Consider the following 25,068-nt stretch of genomic DNA (forward strand, 5'->3'; position numbering starts at 1 on the left):
ACTGGTTCTTTTTTTCTCAGGAGTTACAAACTTAAGTGTATATTTGCTGGAATATCCTTTCAGAAATCAGTATCACCAATTCAGATGACTAATGATGAGAGTAAAGAAATATTTCATACCTCATTATTCTACTGTTTGTTGTAACTTAAAGCTAAGCATGTAGAATAAAAGAATACTCCAGAATGATATTTGACATTAGAGCTATGTTTTCAAGAAAAATTATTTCATAGCTTACTCTAATAGCAAGATATATTTTCCTTCCCCCACTGAAACTTGAAGTTTCCAAAACATTCCACAAACTAAAAACACAAAAAAATTATAGTCAGGATTGTTTTCGTTTTCTACCAAACTATAGATTATCCAAACTTTTCTCACCTCTGAGGTGAGAAAATGAGGAAGAAAGGACTCTTTTCTTATTGTATTTCATAGTTGTCGAGATTTGACCCAAGGAGCTGTAAAATGAGAAGACTGATTTATTTGGAGCTCTTAGCATATTTTGCATTTTAGTGAAACATGATGGTAAATTTATCAAAATGCCCAGAACTGACGTAAAGCTAGAAACTGTGTTCAGTAAACACAGCTACAGGAACTTTGCATTTGTACCTTGAGACCAGATGATACCTTACATGTTGAAGAAAATTGGAAAGCTGTCATGATTTTGGCACTGGAATTCCTTGACAGTCTCAAATGACTTCAACGTTCTGTCTTTTGGGATAAATAGTGTTCTGAATGAGTATTTGCTGGGAAATAGCATGAAAGGTTCCTGTTTCTGAAGATAGCCTAAAGAATGCAGGTATTTGATATTTATGAGAAGAATTACCATATATATCCCAAATTATTTAGTTAATGGGAGGATAAACTCTACTCTGATATTCCTGTTCTAAGAATTTGAATCCATTAATACATGTTTGCAGTTTTCATGCCTAATTTCTTTTAAAATTGTTTATCAGTGCTCAGTACTAAGCACTTCATTTAACCCAAGACACCATATCCATCTCTTGTTCCAAAATAGTCACCTGATTTTAAATAGCCAACTTGAGCTTCTGTAGAACTTTTGTGCTGCCATGCAAGATCCTCTAATTTCTTTATAGTTGGGGTAGAAATTTCCTTTTTTGGCGGGGGGAGGGAGTAGAAATTTCTTAGGGCTTTCCTGAAATGGCACTCCCTATTATCTGCCCAATGAGACGGCACAGAAAAGTCAGGAGTAAAAAGCTAGTTAGTATTCACCTTATATATTTGATTTGAAAATAACTAATCAGAATGTGACATTCTTAATTGTATTAGGCCCAAATGAAATAGTTAATGTCCTTGATCATGTCTTATGTCAAAAGAATAATCTTCTGGGTGGGATATATAATTTTTTTTTAAGTTTCACTACAATGTAATGTTCACAGCCATGGAGTGAAAACATGAACTGCTCTGATCTCAAAGAAAAGACCTTGTTTGATGGCAGCCATGTCTCAGGAAGGATGTTTTATTGGGGTGCAGAAAGAAGAGACGTTTAGTGCAACTGAGTAGATAGCCTGGGTTCCTATCCTGCACGTACTACTTTCTGTGTAATCTTAGGAAGATTACTTAACCTCTCTGTTCCTTCATTTCTCATCCATCTGTAAATTGGTGACAATGATAGTTATTGAGGACATTAAATTAACCATTATAAAACGCTTACAGTGATGATTGACACTTAGTAAATGCTCACAGTAAAGGTTAATATTAATTATTATTATTTTTAAAGATTTTACTTATTCATAAGAGACACAGAGAGAGAGGCAGAGACATAGGCAGAGGAAGAAGCAGGCTCCCTCCAGGGAGCCCAATGCAAGACTCATTCCTAGGCCCCAGGATCATGATCTGAGCCGAAGGCAGACGCTCAATCACTGAGCCACCCAGGTGCCCCCCAAGGTCTAATATTACTATTTTAATCGGCATTTCTACCTAAGAAGAAAAGGCTTCTCTTAGGAGGAACTGGTATTTTTGTTTTTAAGTATATATGGGGATTCCGTGAGCCTTCTTTGGACATTGATATGAAGATAAAACAACTTAGTCAAGGTTGAGCTATGTTTATGCTATGACAGTATTTTAATTCTACATGGCATTCAACTTTCAAACCTTCACCTTGCTGGTCTCACAAATTAGAACAGTTTTATGTATGTATTATAAGAAATCGAGCATGTAAAAATAAATTTCACCAGCATGCTGAATTAGTGCAACCCAAACATGATGTCAAAGCACTTAAAGAATTGGAAAATAATGTCTTTTAACACACACCTGAATTTTGAGAGGAAAAGTTTGGGTTCTTCTTGAGTAAAGCAATCTCATTAGCAAAGCATTAGTCTGTTAATATCTGAAATTGGATTTTGGGTGTCAAAACACAATTATATCTTACTCTACTAGGCCACACTTTCCTTAGGATCCCAAAGACAGAAGCTGTTCCTTATTCCTTGACAAAATGTTGACATTCACATTCTCTCTCTTTTGTAAAGTGATAACCTTCTATGTTGATGTTAGTTACTTAAGTGCATACCTGCCCAGTGACAGAAAAAATCCTTGCTCTTTGGCAGATAGAAAGAAGGAGCCTACTTGTGTTCGAGCATTGTCTCTTTGTGAAGCCACTTGTACCCCAGCTGAAGTCAGATCTCTCCTCCTCTTTAGCACTTTATTTTTTTTTTTAATTTTTATTTATTTATGATAGTCACACAGAGAGAGAGAGAGAGGCAGAGACACAGGCAGAGGGAGAAGCAGGCTCCATGCACCGGGAGCCTGACGTGGGATTCGATCCCGGGTCTCCAGGATCGCGCCCTGGGCCAAAGGCAGGCGCCAAACCGCTGTGCCACCCAGGGATCCCTCTTTAGCACTTTATAACAGTGCTTTGACTCTTATTGTATGCTCCCTTGGATTATATGATCAGCTACCTGATGACAGAGCCATGTTTCATACATTGTTTCATGCATATGTTACAGGCTTCTCTAGAGCCTTTAATAATATTAGACTTGAAATAAACGATTGCTCAGGAAGGGTGTGGATGAATAATACTGGCTCTCAGATTACTTTGTAACCAACCTAACTGTTTTGTGAAGATAATAGGACCTGTAGCCACATTCATAGAACATTACTGAGCAAGAGAAGTTCACAGATAGCACTGAGAAATGGAGCTACTCAGCCATATATTCTTATCCTTAAGACAATTTGAATGGAATGTATCCATATTGACCTAGGAATTAAATCTGATCTCTACATGGAGCAAACTAAAATTTTATTTGCTATTAGTTGTCAAATAATGACATAGATGTTATGAATTTCACCTCCCATCTGTCCAACTTAGCTGAAAATTAAGTGTGCAGAAAGGAGGACGTGGTTTATCTTGGTGATGTCACAAAATATCCACCAGCATAATATTTACCAAGTGATAGAAGTAACCCCTGAGGAAATCTCTTCAAGGATCATGCTTTAAGAGAACTAAAAATCATCCTATGGGAATAACAAAATAATGTGATCTTTGAATTCAAATCTGAAATTACATGAAGTGCCAATTAAACATAAGCCACTACTTGGCTATAATCAGAATCAGCATTGGTCAGGTTCTCCTGTTCAGCTCAATTCCAAATAAAGATCCAGGAGTCCATGATGAATACAGATATTGGAAACAAGAAATATTTTTGTGTATCCCGATAGTTTTCAAGTATCTGGCCAATTTAAGAATGGTCTGTGCCTAGCTTAGTATCTTACATGTAGTAAGACAAAGAAATACGGCCAAAGGTGGTGCCCTCAAAGGGCCCTGCTTCCTTTGAAATCCTTAGATTTTTTTTAGATTTTTTTTTTATTGAAGTGTCATTCTACAGTTTTATTTACATAACCAGTGAAGGGCATGTTCTTAGAATACCAGCTTTAATCCTTTTCAAACATATTAATATAAGAAGCCAAATTGTAATTATACAGCAAATGAGGCCACTGGCATTAATACAGGTAGCAAAGGTCCACATCCAGATGGTACTGACATCAGGGTAATTTCCAAAACCAGTTGCTGCCTAAGAGTGGTTGCCACTGACGAAAGCTTGAAATAACCTGTATTCACAGGGGGGTAGTGGCATTGCTGCATGTCATAATTAGGACCTCTTGCAACAACTCAACAAGGAACAAGGCAGCCCACAAATGCAGAAAACGTGATTCACTTTATCGTGTGTGTGTGTGTGTGTGTGTGTGCGCGTGCGCGTTTAGATTAATACAAGTCGTGATATATTCGTTATGTAATTTACAAATCTTCACAATATAGAGTAAGACTGAATGTTTTTGGCAAAGGAAGCTAACTCAAATGTAACTTCCGTTTATTTTAAGTGTAAATGAAAATATGCGTTCTATAATGAACTGGGGCCCATATGATTGTTTATGCGTTCACTTTTGAGCATATAGAGTGCAAGCTTGTTAGGAATGTGTGGAAAGGGAGATTGGAAATGATTTTTACTTTTCTGAAATTAACCAAAAATCCTCCAAATATGCCCTAGTCAGCTATTTCAAAGTACCGTTTTTACTTGGTTAACAATGTACGTTTTGATAACCTGTCAGGAATGAATAAAGTATTTTTATTTAAAGGTAAAAAAAAAAAAATTTTTTTTCAATTTCAATTTTTTTTCATTCAACTTCAAATGATTGAGTTCTCCTTGAAGTGGTTGGTAAATATTTGGATGCAATAGAATTGGAATTTGATAAGACACTGGCTACTCATCCAGAGCTCTGCCACTAGCCCTGCAACTTAGATGTGGCAGTGTGCTACCTTCACAGGTACAAAGAGCCAAGGGCTGAGTATAGGACCTTACCATCAACTGGTAGAGTATATTGTAGTTTTGTTTAGTTTTAAGGATTCTATCTATTTATTCATGAGAGACACAAAGAGGGGCAGAGACACAGACAGAGGGAGAAGCAGGCTCCCTGCAGGGAGCCAGTGTGGGACCTGATCCCTGGACCCAGGGTCACGCCCTGAGCTGAAGGCAGACACAACCACTAAGCCACCAGGTGTCCCGATATTGTAGTTTCTATAACTGATAGGATGTAATCAGGATTGTAGAAACACTCTTTGAAAGACTATATGGCCTATCATAGGGTTAAAAAGCATATTTCATGGCTCTATGTAGGATGCAAGTTGGTTTGTATTCTGCAGAATCACACATAATATTTATTACAGTCTTTTATCTTGTCATAAAATAGCTTGCATAATTGAAATCTCTATTTGAACTTGGCCATAGTCAGGCACTCTCCCATTCTGCTGTTCCCTCAAAAACCGCACTCTCATATTTTTGGTTTCTGATTTAAGAAGTTTGGAAACGACATTTAAGGTCTAGGCCAATCTAGGTAGCATGAAATCGTAAGCACAGAAGAACAGATTTGGTAAAACATGCTCATTTTATGTATGCTTTTCTTACTCTGGTGAAATCCTGAATTAGGTACTAATTGTTATCTTTGATGAGTGAAAATTGCATTGTTCTTTACTGGTGAGGCTCTCAGAAGCCTCAAGACAATATTTTCTGACTTCAGTGAAAATTTCAATTCTACCTTCGGTGTATCTGTATTAACTTAAGTGATATTTAAATATCAAAGACTGAAAGGAGAGTCATTAAAGATCCTTAATTTTTAAAGATAGAATAAGGAACTTTGGAGCCAACTGTGCCCTATTGATATCACTTCATTTTTACGTGGATATGTTAGCTTCAGTAATTACACACCCTTCCTGTATGGCGGAATGCCCAGAACTGAACAAATTCCAGTGCAATTATTTACTTTATTCCTCTGAAACTGAAACAACTCAACTGTTGTGCACCTGCCTTTGCAGCTTCCTTTTATTTGGCCCCTAAGTTTATTTACAATGAAATCATTCTCTGACACACCTCAACCACATGCAGAAGACGGAATTTTTATTTGAACTGTAAACAAGCATAGTTTTTTGCTTAGCTAAAAGCACTGTAAGTACAATGCCTAAAACTTCACATTTTTCCTGTTAGTAACATAATCATTTTACTACTGGTAACTGAATTATCCTGGGAGTTGTAATTACTGTGTAACATATAATGAAGTCTTCCATGCCTGAACTGCATCATCAAACACAAGGTAAGATTGGATCTTTTCTTAGCGATTTCTATAGGATCATCAAGTTTTACAGCTATACCTCCTTAATATTATGGAAATGTGGTTCAACATGAGGTCAAGTGGCAGAGCTCTTATGACACTAATTGGCTGTATTCAAAAATTCTGAATCCTGCCACTCGGTTTTCAGATCAGTCCTCTTAAGTTGTGTGTGCTGTGGTTAGAATGTAACGTTTCTCTTCCATGTGTTGATGGTGAGGGTATCTTCCATTTCAGGTATCTCTGTGGTTAAGGAATACAACAGAATATGGCCAACAGGTTTATTCAGGATGTGAATGTATGCAAAAAAAAAATTGCCCCGTCAACAAAAAATTAGACTGCCAATTTAGCTAGCAACAAGTTTATACACTTTGTGATAGCTTGATAAATGATCAGCTGGACCTGTTCACAAAGTTGCCCAATCTTACATGTCCCAGGAGTACATCCTGAATAACTAAGTATTCTGTTTGATTCAGTTGGAGACATCTTAGGTTTGTTCAGACTCTAGTTTTGTTTTGTTTTGTTTTGTTTTGTTTTGTTTTGTTTTGTTTTGTTTTGAAGAGCTCTTAAATCCTCGGAATTTGAACAGACTCCATCTGGCTTTTCACACATAGCTAGATCACATATGCAAACATGAAATATATAGTAGGTGCCCAAAAATATTTATTGGGTTAATGAAATGGGAATGTAAAAATGCTTACAACTCCCTGTAAGTTAGCTTTAGTGATTGCTTTTAACTAAATAAAAAAAATGTCGATTGAAAGCACTCTGTCCAGGAAAGGGAGGGGAAGGATAGTAAGGAGGCCTAAGAAGATGATCTAGAGATGATCTCTTATGATTCACTCAGAAGAATGAGAGGCACAAACCATATTTATACTTCTATGTGAAGTAATTGGTACAGTATGAATATTCATTAATGGAACCACAAAATCCAACAATTTGTGCTTTTGCTCCTTTTTTTAAGCAGGCTATAGATGTGTATTATATCATATCAGTTTTATGTAAATTTGCTAACTTAGGCATTTTTAACTTCAATTTTTACCATCGAATTAGCATTACCTTTCTGTTTACATTTGAAAGTAATAGAGTATTTTTCCTTTATTAACACTGAAAGTTAAGCCTGACTTTGTATACTTAAAATGATAATTTCCTTTTCAGTTGAATAACAATTCCTGTTCAGAGTTAAATTATGAATATATGAAAAAATTTTTTCCCTGTACATGCAGACCTTATGCTATTAATGTTGAAATGAGTGACTGCTGAGTTGGTGAGATTAAATGGGTGACAGGATCGTTCAGCACTGAATTCTCTGCACTGTGTGATTGTTTTTCTTTTTAGAATCATTTCTGGAGAGAAGAATATGTTAGAAACATTCTTTTTCCCTCAGGTCTAAACCTGCAGTTAATCCATAGCTATAGCAAAACAGTCTGTCTTCCTGTGCAAGTGCTCTCAATTTCTCAATTGCCATTTTTGTTACTTCTGCAGAAATGGGCCCATATGGTCTTACTGTGTCTGTTTATATATTATGAATATATTGTTTCCAAAGTGATCAGATATGCTTGTATGTCAGCAAAGTAATTTAGGTTATGATTATTTCACTCTAGACATTCCTAAGTTTTTTTTTTTTCAAGTAGTTCAAAGACAGATCTTTGTCTTAGCTTATAGAGTCTTAAGAGTTTTTATGTACTCAAACCTTAATACAGGGGTTGCATGTAAGAGAAATAGTCTGCAAACACATTGAAAGACCACATTTTTGAAACCTGAAGATAAATGCATGTTATTCAATTAAACTCTATGTAAGTCATATTTCAGATATGAATGTGGCTATCATTAATTGATAGATAATTGATAGATAATTGAAAGATAGTTTTCTTAGAATTGAAATCTCTTGGCTCTTGAAAGAAAATGTAATTTTCCTTTAAAAATTGGAGTTCAAAAAAAATTGGAGTTCAAGGCATTTTTCAATGTATAGCCTCTTTAATTTATATTTTAATTTACATACTTTTACATAGGAAAATTGCGAAAGAGCAGCATAACATCAGAAAAGTATTCATCATGTGGTATCATCCTCTGTAATGGAAATATATCTGATTTGCAAGTTCTTCTAAAATCATTCCTAAACCCTAAATAAAGATAAACCTCCTTAGCCACTACATAGTGCCTTCTATTATGCTATTCTGGGGGAATTAAGGCTTGCTATTTCCTTTGTACTTAGCATATGTGCATTCTGTTATTCCTGTAGAAATTCCTTTCCATCATAAAGTTGATGTAAACTATCAGTTTTCCTCTTTGCAAGTATTTTCATAAATTGTTTTATTTAAAAAATAAAGAGAGAGCCTGCCTTGCACTTGGCACCTCCTTTTTTTCATTCATGACCTTAGGTGCCTCCTATGTTTCTTGCTTGAAAACCATAACTGCTATAAGGGGAGAAGCTTGTTGGAGTATTCCCATTGCCCTGTTTTCTCATTTGTTTCTTAATAAGGTGAATATTGTTTCCTTTACATAATGGAAGTGCTTCACAGCAGGATCTTGATTTTTCTCTTATTTCAGTTAGCAAAGTATAATGAAAAAGTGAATTCTAATTAAATTATTTTGTAGAGAAATGTATCTTAGTAATTGCTACTGTTGGCATTATTTTAAGTTGATTGATGAGAAGATTTGATGGTCTGTAGGTAAGAATAGGAAGATTTAGATTTGTATAGCTAATGCATACTGAACAGAATGCTGTTGTATGTGGCTTATTTGATTTGCAGCACAGAATAAAGAAAATATATTTTACTGATGTGAAACTAATTTTTTTTTAAATTTCTGAACTCTTGATAAAATTTTTTGATTTCCCATTAAAACTATGAAGATATTCACCGTATTCTCAGAGTTCTCCTCTTGTAAGGCCAGTAGAACAGGATTGAAAAGAATAGTCAGTGAATTATCTATGCCAGGTCTCCTTTATGATCATATAGACTGACCCAACATCGGTTTAGGGGGTTTGCAGCTTTTTAGGACAGCCAGACTGCTGTTTTCTTCTATTCCTATCATCATCACTGCTAACACTACCACTACTGGAAACAAATGAAAACTTTAGAAAAGATTTTGTCATACGGGTAGAATGTAAGAATCAATGAACTCTGTGGAATAGAAATCTATTAGGAAACTAATAGCTAACATTATAATTTATCATGTGCCAGGCATTGTGCTAAATGCTACATATGGAGGATCTCCAATGTTTTTTATCCCAACTTCGTAAGTTAATGCTTTGAAAATCTCCATTTTTTGGCCACAGAACCCTGGTCCAAATTTCTCTATTCCATGCATTTTTGTACCTTATTAGACTTGGTGGGAAGATATATAGTCTTAAGTGATACAGGTTTGTTTGAGTAAATTTTTTTAATCCTTTAATTAGCCATGGCATTTTCTGTTGCTTTTAAGTAAAAACCCTGAATTATTTAGATAGTTGTTACTATTGCCCCTACTTAAAGGGAAACTGAAACTCAGGAAAGTTGATTAACTTGCCCAAACTTATGCAGTTAATAAGCAGGGAATCTGGGATTCGTATTCAGGCAGTTAGGTTACAGAGATGCTTACTAGGCAATTAAAATCTGCAGTGGAAGCAATAAAGAGAAGAATGGATACAGAGGAAAAGTGAATCACTGACAGTCACAAGATTAGTTGAGAAGTTATCTTGGAATATAAAGGAAAAGAACAAAAAGGATATGATAAATGTTACTAGACATGGAGGATATGGAAAATAAATCTAACATAAGCGTTGTGAATGTTCTCAAGAAAGATTTTATAGTAGCTAGAACAAAGACAATGCTTAATTTTAAAACATTTTTTCTAAGCTGAAAGTAAAGCTGTGAATGTCCAGATTTGAAGGGGTCATCACATTCCAGGCATCACCTATGGAAAGAGACCAGTCTAGGAATAACCTTGACAAAATTTTATATTTACAAAGATACAGGAGAAAAACCTACAAGAAGCTATATAAAAGAAATAATTTATCTGCAAAAGATAAAATCAGACTGAGAAGCAGTCTGTTGCTGAAGCAGTAGATATAAGAAGAACATAGAGCAATGTGTTCAGAGTGTTGAAGGAAAAATGCTTTTAATCCAGGAGTTTTACACCCAGCTAAATTGTCTAATATGTGAAGGATTAAAAAGCTATTCTCAGATATTCAGGCTCTCATGAGATATATTCACCTTTGTACCCTGGTATCCTTCCTGGTAATTAAAGATGTGTTTTCTTCAGAGAGTAACTGAATTTAAGACTCACAAATGAGAAATTCATGTTATAAAATAACTAGTGCATCTTTCTTTATTAAGACTCCAAACCAAGGATCAAGGGTTGTTACATGTTATCAATTAGATTTTGCAGTTATTCTCTTGTGCTCACCTGCTGCCTATGGTCCATAAACTACATACTCCTTGGATGGATGGATGGATGGATGGATGGATGGATGGATGGATGGATACATGTATACATACATACATATGCTATTCTGGTGATTGCCATTTTTGGCCATTGTTACTATTCTGATTCACTTTTGATAATAGTAGCTAAGCTGCTTACATGTTTTAGACAGTCCACAGGGAGAATACCCAGTCAGTGCAGAGTTCAAGGAATTCAGTGGCATTTTTCATTGTCTCAGCACTTAACAATGTTTTACAACCTGTAAACTTATATTGAATGACTTGAGTCATGGTTTATTGGCTTATTGAATGTGTAAAGACAAAAAAGAGAGAGAGAGAAATCTGCAGTTTGAGCTGGAAACAAATTCCTATTCATATTATCATATTTCTTGGGCCTATTAAGTAGTATTTTAATTGTACTTAAAATATCAACGTTAGTAATATGATCTTAGTTATGTTGATATATACTCACTTAGCAAAGGTCTTGTAAGGAGATTCCGAAAGGTGTTCTGGACTACAAAGGATAGGATTTGTATCCTTAGCACCAAACAAGGTAAGCAACAGAAGTTGAGTGGATACCTGTTGAATGTGTGAATAAAATAAATTGTAATCTGTGTAGAGTAATTACAAATGAGTAAGGAACAAGGGGAGTATTTGATATTAACATAATTGACAACAAAAGGAGTATAAATGACCAATATGCACATGAAATAATTTTCTCAACTCACTAGTAATCAGAAATATGAATTAAAATAATGGGAATATATCTGCTTTATGTTGCCAACTATTAAAGATAAAACAGTGCAAGTGTTGTGATGTTGGCAATTTCATGTAGTTTTGGTCAGAGTAAATTGACACAACCATTTTGGAAAGCACTTTAATAATCTGTGGTAAAGGCCTTAAAACTGGTTCTATCTTTGGTTCAGTAATTCTGATTCTGGAGATCCAGTCTAAAGAAATATTTACTGTTAACACAAAGATATTAATTATAGTGATGTTTCTAATATCTAAAAATTGACAACAACCTAGTTGCCCAATATGAGTAGAATGATTACATCATAGTATATGTATATGATGGAGTTTGTACAGCCATTAAAATCACATTTTTAAAGAATTTTTGATGACCTGCAGGGTGTTCATAATACAAATGAAAACATAAGTTATCTATGTGTGTAGAATCTTGCTATAGAAATACATATGTATATATGCACATGTGCACTCAATAATACAGGAGGTACTCCTAAGTAGATATGCTTTTCCCTTTGTATTTTCCAAATTTCTTATAAAACACATGTAGTGCTTAATAAAAATTCTAAAGCCACAAAATAATATGACCTAGGAAGAAGGAAGCCTTTATAAAAATGACAATAAAAAGTTACTATAGATTATGGTTGACAGAGAAGGAAAGAACAGACATTTTTATAGGTTGTAAGATGTGGAAAACTTGTCAGATGAATCATATTTGAAATGGAAAATTTTGCATGATTGTCAGTTTTCAGATCCAGAACAGTATCAAGGCAGTGGTTACTAAGCTCAGGAGCTCCCACTTCTACCCCTGGCTATGCTGTGTAACTTTGAACTTTGGGTGAAAGCTCCTGTGTCCTAATAATGTCTTTAAGTCTTATGAAAATAGTAAGTACTCAACAAACATTCACTACAATTGAGATGATAAAAAAAGTTAAGGAAACAACATATTCTAGCCCAGGGTCACTTAGGAGGGTCCTGGATCCAGAATGAGGTATACTCAACAGGATGGTCGTAGGCTAAGACTTGGCCCATGGAAGGAGTTCCTAGCAAAGGACCAGGCAGGGTTACCTGCTCAAGGGCCCTTATGTCATGCTGACAAAACTAATGGGAGGGGTCAGTGTCTGTCTGGATCCGCGGAGATATGTGTTGTATCATCTTAAAATAATTTTGCAAATTCAACTCTTTGCAGCTATCTTTAGAGTATATTTAGGAATGTCATTAAGAAATTCCTTAGATGGGGGATCCCTGGGTGGCTCAGCAGTTTAGCACCGCCTTCAGCCCAGGGCGTGATCCCGGAGTCCCGGGATCAAGTCCCACATCAGGCTTCCTGCACGGAGCCAGCTTCTCCCTCTGCCTCTGTCTCTGCCTCTCTCTCTTCTGTGTTTGTGTGTCTCTCATGAATAAATAAATAAAATCTTAAAAAAAAAAAAAAAAGAATTTCCATGGGTACATCTTTACTAGTTGCCTCGGAGGGAATTCTACCGAGTGTCATTAAGTAAAAGAAGGAAGATGCAGAGAGGTGTAATAAATACCCATGTTTTTGGACTGCCCCCCTCCAGGATATAAATTCCAAGGATGCTTTCCACTGTATTTCCAGAGCTTAGAATAGTGTCTGGGACTGATCAGCTCTCAAGACTTGTAGAATACATACTTGTTGAAAATGTTTGAATGTTTGTGGGAAAGAAGTAGGGAACAAGACACAAATACACTAGTGCACATCAGACTCACATTAATTACCTAGGAAAGGTGAGGGAGTAACTAAGTACCCCTGCCCAAAAAGCAGTGTAGGAAGGGCATTTCCGGAGTAAATAGTCTCTTCCTGACATGTTTTTTTTTTTTTTCTTCCTGACATGTTTATGATAGGTTTTACCTGATTATCTTTTCCTCGCTATTAGAAAAATCAGTTCTGGAGAAAATCAGTAGTCAAAAGAGATTGTTCAGAAATGGGTTTGTTTTCCAGAGTAATAGTGGTCCTTGCTTCTTAATCAAAACCACACTACACTTAGGGTTCTTCTGCATATGCAGATAGATATGCACAGTTGACTCCAACCCCACAGCCTAGTGACAGCAGACTGAATACATCTTGAAGTGATGTCACACGTTTTTGTGGGGGGTGGAGATCATCTGTACTGACGTGACTATGTTTCCTAGCTTTTAAATGCTTCTAGCTATATTTCATTGAAAATGTAGCTTTAGTGAGTCATGTCTAAAACTGAAGAAATACTGTGCTTTTACAGAGAAGTTGAGAATTTGTCACTGCTCTAGTCTCGCCTTCCATAACCTGAATGTGGTCCAAAGCCACTTTCCATCACTTGGGCTGATATATTTGATCTGGCAAACTCAGGCTGGTGTACCCCGAATGTTCTCTCATGATATATTCCTACACAAAAAGGTAAATGTAGTAATTAGGACTGTCTTATTTTATGACTAGAACTATGCAAAAAAATATGGAGCCATATCTAGTATAATTCTTGTGTCTGGAAAATAACCCAATTTCAGAGTTGTCTTTCCCAGGCAGACTAGAAATGCACAAAAAATGAGTAGACTGGCCACAAAATATTGCAAAGCGCAAGATCCAGTGTGTTATTCTGTGGTTATTTTAGCTAGCATTTCGACTGCCCTGAGTAAGTTTTTAAACATCTCGAGGAAACCGTGTTTCATTACAAGTACCTTGACAGCTCAAAAAAAATGTCAAATGGGCACCTGAGAGCCCGGGACAGGGAGTAGGTAAGGGGTAACAGCAAGGAGAACCGAGCTCCCATTACCTTCAGTTGGATGATTTGGAAGGTGCTCCTGGGTAGGCTGATCATGATCAGCCTATCAACTAGAGCATCCTCCCAGCCTACCTGCCAGCCCATCCCTAGCATCCTCTAGAAGAGGCACACAGAGCCCTGGGAGCTTCAGTTTGTCCTAAGGACATATGTTTAAATGAGGTTACCCTCATTATTTATGGTAGTAATCTGGTAATCCTAACTCAGTGAACTCTTAATAGAATTTCACTGTACTCTTCTAAAGATTTCAGGTTTATTTTTTTAAGATTTTATTTATTTATTCACGAGAGACACAGAGAGAGAGGCAGAGACACAGGCAGAGGGAAAAGCAGGCTCCCTGCAGGGAGCACGATGTGGTACTCCATCCCAGTACCGTGGGATCATGCCCCGAGCCAAAGGCAGATGTTCAATCACTGAGCCACCAGGTGTCCCAAGATTTCAGTTGTTTTAGAACTCCTCTAGGAATTGGTGGGAAGAATGTAGGCATTGATGTCCAACCAACCTGGCTTCAAATCCAGACTCCCACAAATAATTTTATGATACTGGGCAGGCATCCTTAACCTCTCATAGTCTGTTTCCTCCTCTGTAAAATTACAGTAATAATGTATAGGTTGTTGATTGTATATTTAAAATGCTGATAATCGTGGGTACTTAATAGATGGTCAAGTCCCTCCTTAGAAGCAGAGCTATCTCAGGTGTTTCATGAATAATGACGCTTTCTCTTTTGGGGAGTTTTTAGTGATAAAGCTGACATTCAAATCTAATTGCTCTTGAAATTGTTATAGCAAAATGAAGCCTCTCACCCAGTGTGGAGTATTGCTTACTCTGTTGCTCCTTATTTCCTGCAGAGCATTACATTTATTTTCCATCTTTATCTACCAGAAATTTTTAACTCCCAATCTTCCAGTTTTGTTTGGTGAGTTGAGAAAATCCCCATTTTTTTTTGTTAGAATCTGCCTTAAGACTCTTCTTTACCTGAAATAAATTCGACATTTTGTAGTCTCAAATGATGTGATATGGTTATTGCACAAGAGCTCTCTGTTGGATCTGAGGAGCCATTAATTGTTTTGAGAATATGAGCTGTGACTGGGTAGAGGCAGTAGGTTCTGATTCACAGTGCAGGATGATGTGCTCAAGCAATCTGGTGTGCTCCATCATAACATCGTCACAGAGAGATGGCTAATGTTCTATTTTGAATCCCTTAAAGAAGATTCCCAGCCTATCCTATCAAAAGAATCCAGGAATTAATTTCCTGAAAGCTTTTAATATTTTCTGTTTTTTAATACTAGATCCCAAGTGCTCTGTTGTGACACATTATGTTCAGTAAGTCTTTGTCTATAAGACATATACACAATTCCTATCAAACAGATGGCAGAGATAAGAAAAGTTAAAACATTACAAATAAAATGAATACCAAACTCTGATTGGACACAGCAGTGCTGACTTGTGTTTCTTACTGAGGGCTAAAGAATAGTGCCCCAGTGCTATGGCATTTATTATCTATACACCAAGCACAAATTATTGACGGTTCTTAACCATCATTAATATTTATTGAGTACTAATGTGCATGTTAAGTACTTTGTACATATCATCTCATATAATCCTCACAACCATCCTATGATAAGTCTGTTGCTGTTGTTATTCCTGGTTTACAGATGAGGAAGGTAAGTCATAAAAGAGCTTGTGGAACACAGGTCCTCCAGAATGTTAATACCATCATCCGCAGTAGAATCCTTTGTTCCTAGAATGGGACCTGCTGCATAATAGGTACTGATTTTGTTTGATGACCAAACTTGCTTATGTTCACCAGTCTGGTTAGAATCCAGAGACTGACAAAAGGTTCAGTTCCAGGAGACTGACCATAAAGCCTACAGCTTGAACTTACTTCATTTTTTTTTGCTCCTCTCCTCCTTCAGTCAGCCCTGTATTAGACTGAAATAGAGACCATGATCCCAGCCCATCGATCACCATCCAGTGAAGATGCTCAAAACCCAATAAAGGTGTTCAGAATAGCCTCTGCTAAGCTTTAGAACAGGAGTTGAGGCAGATAGGCACTAACAGTCAGCTCTGTCATAAATATGTATTCACTGGGCTTCAGGTTTACCTGATAATATAATGAGACAACATAATAGTGTGTCCTAAACAAGATAGAAATATAATCTCTCTCATGAAACGTTCCAGAGAGTAGCAGTCCAGAGTTAGCCAAGACAACATTGCCACACAGTTGCCTTCTCTGGGTCTGAGTTAGCTTCCAGTCTCATTAGGACATGGCTGGTAAGTAGGGGTAAAGAACCAGGGGAACGTACATTCCCTTTGGAGAACATGATCTAGACAAGGCTTGGTCTTAAGAGCAAGCAGCCCCAAAAGCTGGGAATGCATGCTCCAGTTGAGCAACAATGGGATCATCGAAAATAATTATTAACAACTGTCAGTCTCCCTGGGAATAGGGTGGGTGCCCTGGCACCTGGGCCTTGTTGCTCCTCACTCTTTTCAACCTGCCTTACTGTACCCTTTAGACTCAGCTGTGCTCTACTAGATGTTTCATGGTAGGTCCATAAAGGACCAGAATCAGTCATTACATTGATTTTTATATTTCTTGGAAGATGATTTTGTTTTTCTATTTAACATTTGTAACAAAGAGTAGCTATGAAGAATAGACTAAAACTTGGTTCCCTTGTGTTCTCAGTAAACTTTTAATATGCTTCAAGTTTGTTTCTCCTGTAAATACTGCTTAAATTTTTAAAATCCTCGTATTGAATTTTTCATGATATTGCCATTCTTGTAAAATGATAATAGAAATTAATTTTTTTTTAAAAAAATCTCATTTTAAGCTTTTCATGTGTAGGAGAGGAAAAAGTTTTCCCTTTTTTTGGTCAAGGTTCTTCTAGCTGGCTTAGGAATTAAACTGACCTGAGACAGATTAATAGGAAAAAAACCCAAAGTTTTATTATATGTATGTGGAGGCCCAATAATGAAATTGAGACCCAAAAAAATGACCAAGGCAGGCAGGTTTTAGACATTTTAGAAAAAGAGATGTTAAGTAGTGAGGAATTGGCAGGATAAAGAAGGCAGATGCTTAGGAACCTTAATTAGTAAGGAATTCAAAGTGAAATTTGGGCTGATGTAGTAGTAGTAGTTCAGTAGAAAAGTAACAAGGTTTATTTCTACAGCTTTTATAGCTTTAAAGTCCCTGTCTCTGGCCATTTTTCTTCTTGGAACAGGGTGGCACTTTTCATATGGAAGACATGTTTCCTGTTTCAGGAGGCAGACTCTGAGTATCCTTGCACTGTTTCCCAAGTAGCTTCAATTCAGAATGATCACTATGCACATTTTGCCCTGGGCTACTATGAATGCTGTTATCTTGAAAAATAGTAATGTAAATTGCTGAATGTGCCCTCTATGATAATCAGTGTTGCTATGAGATCCTAAATGTTTTGTATCTGTTTCTTTACTTCCATTCCTTGCTTTTGGAAAAATCATTGTATTACCACAGCGTTTTAAATTTAAGTATTTTTTATAATACGATCAGGTTTCTCTCCAGAGAACTCAAGAGTCTCACGTTATATTTGTAAGTACGTTGAATGTAGATAATAATTCCCTCATTACTCAAAAACTTTTTCCTTTACAATTTATTTCCTTTTTACAATTTATAATTGGAAATGAGTAAATTTCAAAGTATAATCTCAACTAAAGCAAATTGCTTTTAAGAAAACAAGACATTTTTTAATTCAAACATTTTAATCCATAAGAGTAAGAAAATTATCTATTTTATTCAACTTCTTATTCCCAGTACCTAGAATAGTGCCTGGTACATGGTAAATACAGTACTCAAATATTTGTTGACCAAATCATATTTAACTTTTTAAAGTTTCCCATTTTTAATCTATATGCCCCAAACTGTAACATAAAGTACATAAAATATTTTGAATAGCAACTACCCCCCAAATACTCAGTATGTCCACATACTGCACTCGCGCATGCACATACACCCCAGTTATGCACGTACCCATGCATTTTTTTAAATATCAGGCTACTGGCAAATTCAGCCCTTTGAAAGATACTAAAAATTACAATTAAAATGTCTCTCAATAACTACATGGATCCTATATTTTACTCTTTAGCCCTTCACCTTCAACTTCATTCATTCTAATTTAAAGTATTTAATTTGGTTATCTTTGTATTTTTGTAGACTATGTTTTAGATATGCAAATTTGGGTAAAGGATGGGGGGAGGGGTGATGAGAGGGACCAAATGTCAGGAACAGAAAGAGTGGAGATCAAAATTAGAAGGGGAACAGTGGTAGCACCAGCTGACATTTCTAAGTCAAGAAAGGAGACAGAGCAGCTTACAGGCATGTCCAGTGATTGATGATGTCTTCATCTTGTTGTGAGTGTTCATAGTGATGCTCTTAATTATCAAGAAAAGTGTGTATGTTCTATATAGCCTATTTAACAAATTAGGGAAAAGTATAATACCTTAGGAATATTTGAAATTAGAAAATAAATTGGCATTAGAAGGATAAGCTTAGGATACCCAGAAGTTTTAATCCTGTCAACAGCTTTTTAATCAAAGATGACAGAAATGAAAAATGATTACATAGTACAAAGGATCCAAATAAACAGTTTTTCAAAAGAATGCATTAGAAAGCCATAACTAGGGAAAAACTCCACTGAAGGACTAGATTAGTTCTACCCATCTGGTTATCCTCACCAATAGGCAGGGTAAGATTTTTATGAGAGAAATATAATTAGTGCTTACTAAGCACTTACTATGGGTCAGATGCTGTGCAAGTGCATACCTTAATTCTCCATGGCCCTGGGATGCCTGGGTGGCTCAGCATTTGAGTGTCTGTTTTCCTTCGGCTCAGGACATGATCCCAAAGTCACCGGATCGAGTCCCATATCGGGCTCCTTGCATAGAGCCTCCTCTTCCCTCTGCCTGTGTCTCTGCCTCTTTGTCTCTCTTATGAATAAGTAAATAAAATCTTAAAAAAAAGAAATTCCCCATGACCCTGTAATTTAAGCATTATAGAGATTATTTCATTTTAAATATGAAGAAACTGAATGTAAATGGGTTGAGTTGCTGCTAACGGTCACACAATTCATAAGCATTTAACAGACATCTTCCCCTGTCCCTCCACTCCCATTCCACCACCAGTTGCTGAGCCTTTGTTTCTTGTCCAGGGTTCAGGAGAGACACATTTAGTTGAAACATAACCACTTTCTAGTTGTGTGACCCAAGCCAGAGTATGAAGTGTTTCCAAGCCTTAGTCTGTTGGATGATGGGGATAAGAGTAATTAGTTAACTGCCTACTGCAGAGGGCATTATGAGACTCATGAGAATAAAAGTATGTAGAAATCCTCCAAGCTGTAAAAGTTATTGTTCTAAAACTTTGTTATGATATCCTTATAGTCCACAAAATGACAAAGTTACTTCCATTTAGGAAGTAGTATAATACAGCATTGTGGACTAAGAAATAATGGGTAATTTAGGCCTCAGATATTTTCAAGTTAGAAATCTTAATTTGGTTCTCCCTACCATAAACACTCTCCTATTCTACTTTCACCACCACCACCCTTAATTAAAAAAAAAAAAAAAAAAAGGTCCTGGTTATATTTGTTTCATTTCATTGATATGTAGGCTGCATAAAGGAGACAGTGACAGCAATGAAGAATTTGCTTTGATTGGTGATTCCTTTTGCTCTGATTAGTGAATGTGGTTTGAATTGAACATGCCACCAGAGGCAAAATGTCCTGTATTCACATGCAGTCATCCATCCAACTCAGTATATACACATCTATTTTCCATATATAACTAAATGTCAGACAAGTGCACATTCATCATCTGTTGGAACTTCAGAACAGCAAGAAACCATGTCATGAGAAAGCCCTCATTGCCTGCAAGTGGAAAGAGGGAATGGTAACTTTTAAGAAAGCTGGAGCTTAGTGATTGAAATTCAGCTGTCCCACTAGGCTCCTTCTTCCCTCAGGGCTTTGCATTCAGAGGACCAGGATCTAGTTCTGTCCTATGTACATGAATACACAGTGTGATTGGGCACCTAGAGTTCTGGAATTTGTAGTCTTCAGTTGAGAGCATGAAAGAGAGCTGACTTAGCTTTCACATTTATTCAGGAGCCACAGGGCGCAAGACAGTTGAGAATTACTTCTGATCTGCTCTTTGTTTCCTCTGGAGGAAACCCTTATTCTCCCTTTGGGGGCTTGGCTTCCTCGCCAGGCGCCTGGGCCTCCTCACCCTCGCCCTGTATTCCCTCACTTTAACAGCTGTTTCCTTTTCCTGCTTCCACAGTTTTGTCCTTTTTGCTCTTCCTCCAACTCTCCAACAGTTGTTTCCTATTGTTTGTTCAAAGAAAGGGAGGTGGAGAAGAGTTTTTAAAATTTGAGGTTCGGGTGAATCTGTTCTTTTAAGTTGAAAACTGATAGTTGGCAAGTGCCCTTGTTACACATTGCAGAGCACTGATAAAATCTCATGAGTTTAACATCACAACTATTATGAAGTCTAAGCGTATGCAGGATTAGGATTTTCCTAATTATACCTGCATTCAGTTTACAGCCTTCATACTTACTTAAACCCACCTCCAATAGTTCATCATCATATCTGAGAGCAACTAGAGCTATTCATTTATATATATATTTGTGTGTGTGTGTGTGTGTGTGTGCGCACGCGTGTGTGTATTTACTAGCTAGGATCATGTTGGATTCAAACCTGATACTGTAGCTTTTCCTGTCTTTAACTGTTAATGAAATTTTGTAAGTGCATTGCATGATTTAATTAATGTTTATAAAAATTCTTTGAAGGTAAAATCTCTCCATGAATGTCAAGAATTATGATTGCTTTCTTCATGTAATTCCCAGGACTCAATTTATAGTTTCTCACATGATCAATCAAGAAAGGTTTATATGTAATACTTTTGACAGTATTTCAACTTAAAAGCATATTTTTGGTTGAGGTGGATGCTGGATTATTCTTGCTGCTTTTAATCCTGAAAAAAATGAACTGTGTAAACTCAGATTAAATTGATATCTCTTCAGTCCTTTATACTGGAATACCTTTTGACATTTGAATACTACCCATCAAACTCTCCACATTAGACTGTCAGATTACTTATTAGTTGTATACTGAATTTGTGTCACTATTCTGGGACTTATATGAACTAAATTTTATTTTAGAAGAGAATTCTGTGATACTCTAAATGGTATTAAATAAAATGAATAATGAGATTCAGATATCTGTCTTTTTAGATTCCTTTGCTATGTGAAGTTTTTTAATTTTGTTTTTGGTTTGTTTGTTTTTTGAGGTGAGGGGAGAGGGCGAGAGAGACTCCTAAGCAGGCTTCACGCCCAGCACAGAGCCCAATTTGGGGCCTAATATCAGGCCTCTGAGATCATGACCTAAGCCAAAATCAAGACTCGGACACTCAATCTACTGAGCCACCCAGGCATGCCTCCTGCCCAGTTTATTTTTTGATATAAATTTTGTTCAAACATCGTTTTTTCTCCAGATTTTTGTTTTATTCTCCTTGAAAGATTATAAGAACTGTCTCTTTTATCACTATATTCAGAGAACCCTGCAAATAAGAAATGCTTAGGTAAAGATGGTTAGATGGAAACAGTCAGCACTGCACATTTAAACTTGATACTTTTGAAGTCTTCTTTTACTATGTAGTCATAAAATATTTGGAAATTTTGTCGAACTTAGTATAAGAGGAAAGGAAAGTGAAATTTTGGGGGGAATAAATAGGTGCATAGATAGGGCATGGGCCAAAGAGCCACGCAGTAGACAGCCTAAATGAAGTATTATATTTAACCTAATTTCAGTTTTGAAAAAAGGATTCCCTTTCAGGCAGTGCAGCTTGGTGGATAGAAGATAGGCATAGAAAAACATCATGGGGAGCAGCAGGGGGGGAACAGATAATGAATAAAACGCAATGGAGTACAATTTATGGATAAATGGTATAAAAATAGGTCTGAACAGAAATGGAGAAATGCAATAATGGCTGAAAAAAATCAAAATTTTGATGGTTAAGGGTAAGAAACGAGTTGGAATCATAAAGCACAAGGCCTAGAGTAAGATATGGACTGCTTTTAATTATTTATTAATGTTCATTCTGTCACTGTACATTGAGTGATTTTAGAAAAGACATGTGACTTCTTAGCATTCCAACTTCCCTACTGACAAAGTGACTGACCCAGGATGGTATGGCATGGCAGTTCAGAGAATAGCCTTTGGAGTTTGGCCAATCATGAACTTTGAACTCATTTTTAAATGGTAAGTATTATATCAGGGTAGTAAGTTATACATAGCAAGTATGTTTCAGGAATTTGATCTAGAGAAGTGCTTATAAAATGCAGATTTGTATTTCTTTGCATATTTTATTTTATTTTTAAAAGATTTTATTTATTTATTCACGAGAGTGTAAACAGAGAGAAAGAGAGGCAGAGACACAGGCAGAGGGAGAAGCAGGCTCCTCGCAGGGAGCCCAACATGGGACTCGATCCTGGGTCTCCAGGGTCACGCCCTGGGCCAAAGGTGGCACTAAACTGCTGAGCCATCCGGGCTCCCCTCTTTGCATATTTTAAAGAAGACAGATTATTAAAGAACTTCAAATATATCTAAACTTTTGAATAGTACATGCAACATTACTCTTAAAGCAAAATCAGCAAACATTACAAGAAAACCACAAATCACTATCTCAGATAAATATAAATGCAAAAGTCTTTTTCAAAATATTATTAAGTCCAATCCAACAATATGTAAAAACTTAATCTGTGGGGCTCCAGGGTGGCTCAGTCAGTTAAACATCTACCTTCGGCTCAGGTCATGGTCCCAAGGCCCTGGGATCAAGCCCCTTGTGGGGCTGCCTACTTCTCCCTGTCCTCCCCACTTGTGCTCTCTCTCGCCATGTCTCTCTGTCTCTCTGTCTTTCTCAAGTAAATAAATGAAATCTTTAAAAAACACACGCACAGTCCATTATGACCAAGTGTGGTTTATACCAAGAATGCAAGGTTGGCTAAGGATTTGAAACCCAAGCAATGTAATTCACCACGTTAATAGAAGGATGGAGAAAACCTGTGTTATTATCTCAATAGATAAGAAAAAACATTTGATAAAATTTGACACTCAATTATAATGAAGTCTTTCAACAAACTAAGATAAAATGTAACTATAGAAAAACTAAAATTTAATGATGAAACACTAACGACTTTCCCTTTTAAGATTTTAGCCAGTCGGGGATCCCTGGGTGGCACAGCGGTTTAGCGCCTGCCTTTGGCCCTGGGCGCGATCCTGGAGACCCAGGATCGAATCCCACGTCGGGCTCCCCGTGCATGGAGCCTGCTTCTCCCTCTGCCTGTGTCTCTGCCTCTCTCTATCTCTCTCTCTGACTATCAGGAAGGAAGGAAGGAAGGGAAGGAGGGAGGGAAGGAGGGAGGGAAGGAGGAAGGAAAAGGAAAGAAAGAGAAAGAAACTAGCAAATCTTAAAAAAAAAAAAAAAAAGATTTTAGCCAGTGTAGTAAGGCAAAAAAAGAAATAAGAGACACATAGATAGGAAAACAAAATTAAAACTGTTTTTTTTCCCCAGAAGTCCTGATTTTCTATGTATAAACTCCGAAGAATGAGAGTCAGCAAATTATAGACAAATTTGGTCTGTCACCTATTTTTGCATGACCTGTGCCTAAGGTGGCTATTACATTTTTTTTTGCTGGTGTGGGTATAAAATGGATACAACCATGTTGGAAAACACGTTGGCAGTTTCTTATAAAATTACCTATATGCTTATCATATGACCTAGCAGTTCTTCTGGGTGTGACCCAAGAATGAATGATATATGTCCACACAAAAACTTGTGTGTGAATGTCCATAGCACCATTATTTACAGTACCACCAAATTAAGATTTTACCAGTAGGGGAATAAATAAGCAAAGTATCTTGTGTTCATACTGCTCAACAACAAAAAAAGAAATCACAAACAACATGGGTAAAGTCTCAAAAATGTGCTGAGTTAAATAATTCAGACATAAAGTACATTGTGCATTATTATATTTACGTACAATTTTAGAACAGAGAAAATTAATCTATAATGATAGCAAATCACGATTGCCAGAGAGCAGTACCACAAAGGAGTTAAGGCAGTGTTTAGAGGGTGACGGAATTCAATGTTATTTGAATTGTGGTTCATTGTTGTGTACATAGAGTAAAACCCATCAAACTACACCTTTAAAATGAATGTGTTTTATTGTATGTAAGTTATATTTCAACAGAGTTGGCTTTAAAGGTAAAAAAAATAGGGCAGCCCCGGTGGCCCAGCAGTTTGGCGCCGCCTTCGGCCTGGGGTATGATCCTGGAGACCTGGGATCGAGTCCCACGTCGGGCTCCCTGCATGGAGCCCACTTCTCCCTCTGCCTGTGTCTCTGCCTCTCTCTCTCTCTCTCTCTCTCTATTCATGAATAAATAAAAAAATAAAAATAAAGGTAAAAAATATTAATCTTTTTTATTAGTATTTTTTTAAAGATTTTATTTATTCATTAATGAGAGACCCAGAGAGAGAGGCAGAGACATAGGCAGAGGGCGAAACAGGCTCCATGTAAGGAGCCTGACGTGGGACTCGATCCTGGGACTGCAGGATCACACTCTGAGCTGAAGGCAGTCATTTAACTGCTGAGCCACCCAGGGATCCCTATTAACCATTTTTAAAATCCCACATGACTTAGCTTAACCTAGACACTGAACTTCACAAGGCACAGATCCTTTGGTAGACTTTTTTTTTTTCTTTTTAAACCTCCAACATGCAGCTTGGTACCAGGCACCCAATAAATATTTTTGAGCAAATGCTTGAGTGAAAGATAGGAGCAAGGTGACATAATAGGCTAGGACTAGAAAAACAGAGTTCAAGTCCAGCAGAGGCTGGGTGAAGCTTTTGGATATAAAATTTTTGTTTTAGATTTGTTCATCCTAACATTTATTTTTCTATTGGAGAGGAGTGTTTTCAATGTAATCTGCAATGGCTGAAATTATAG

The 25,068-nt window shown here is 36.7% G+C and overlaps 1 protein-coding gene across 30 annotated transcripts in view; it reads left to right on the plus strand.

The window, feature by feature from the left end:
* Nucleotides 1–25,068, plus strand: part of PKP4 (plakophilin 4) — a 235,546-nt gene that overhangs the window by 73,771 nt on the left and 136,707 nt on the right. The gene's annotated exons all lie outside the window — the stretch shown is intronic.

This window comes from Vulpes vulpes, chromosome 3, assembly GCF_048418805.1.
Source record: "Vulpes vulpes isolate BD-2025 chromosome 3, VulVul3, whole genome shotgun sequence".
Classification (NCBI taxonomy): Eukaryota; Metazoa; Chordata; class Mammalia; order Carnivora; family Canidae; genus Vulpes; species Vulpes vulpes.